Source organism: Phalaenopsis equestris, unplaced genomic scaffold, assembly GCF_001263595.1.
Source record: "Phalaenopsis equestris unplaced genomic scaffold, ASM126359v1 Scaffold000511, whole genome shotgun sequence".
NCBI lineage: Eukaryota > Viridiplantae > Streptophyta > Magnoliopsida > Asparagales > Orchidaceae > Phalaenopsis > Phalaenopsis equestris.
Genome location: NW_018164951.1, coordinates 2,113,750 through 2,114,474, shown reverse-complemented (window position 1 = coordinate 2,114,474; position 725 = coordinate 2,113,750). Strand labels below are relative to the sequence as shown.

At 35.4% G+C, this 725-nt stretch overlaps 1 protein-coding gene across 2 annotated transcripts in view; it reads right to left on the bottom strand.

The window, feature by feature from the left end:
- LOC110028380 (transcription factor bHLH140) overlaps nucleotides 1-725 on the bottom strand; it is a 20,102-nt gene that overhangs the window by 9,769 nt on the left and 9,608 nt on the right. The gene's annotated exons all lie outside the window — the stretch shown is intronic.

The window sequence follows — 725 nt, the reverse complement described above, 5'->3', positions numbered from 1 at the left end:
AAAATCAAATGGGAATGACTCAAAATAGGAACAATTATTTAAGGAATTCAAAGGGAAGAAAAGTAGGGGACATCACAGATCCAGGAGAAACCTCAGAGATGTCTCAACTATCCTATTGTTCGGCTTTATGTCTTTGAAATGATGATTATTTGATATTTCAATCCTGCAAATTATTTAAGACTTAGGATTTATGTTTGCACAACGTCAGACTGTGCAAATAGCCTAAAAAGACAGGAGTATTTACACCGTACCGAACGGTAACCTCGGAATCCTAATGCGTTAGGACTTATAATTACACAACAGAGTTGTGTAAAAAGCCCAAAGAGTGATTCTATGGGTTGTTTAACCTAAAGAAAATGATTGATGATGTGAATGTGTTTTGCTGCTGCAGATTCATTTTGAAGTTATCCCTTGCCGTGCTGCCCACGAGGTTCGCTCCAAACTCCTCGTAGTAGCATCTCCTGGTTTAGTTTTAGTTTTGAAAATACGCCTAACCACTAGATTATCCTAATCTAAAGCATAGTGTACCACAGTAACTAAGCATGCAGTATAACAGAAAAGAACAGTATAGTGTACAGTAGAAAGAAAAGACAGTATAGTATGCTGAGAAAAATAGTATAATAAGCTATGAAAACAATATAACATGCTGCGAAAATAAAATGCTGTAATATAAATTAAACCTGTACACCTGGTAGGTCCATTGCTCCTTTTAATTTAGTTATTAT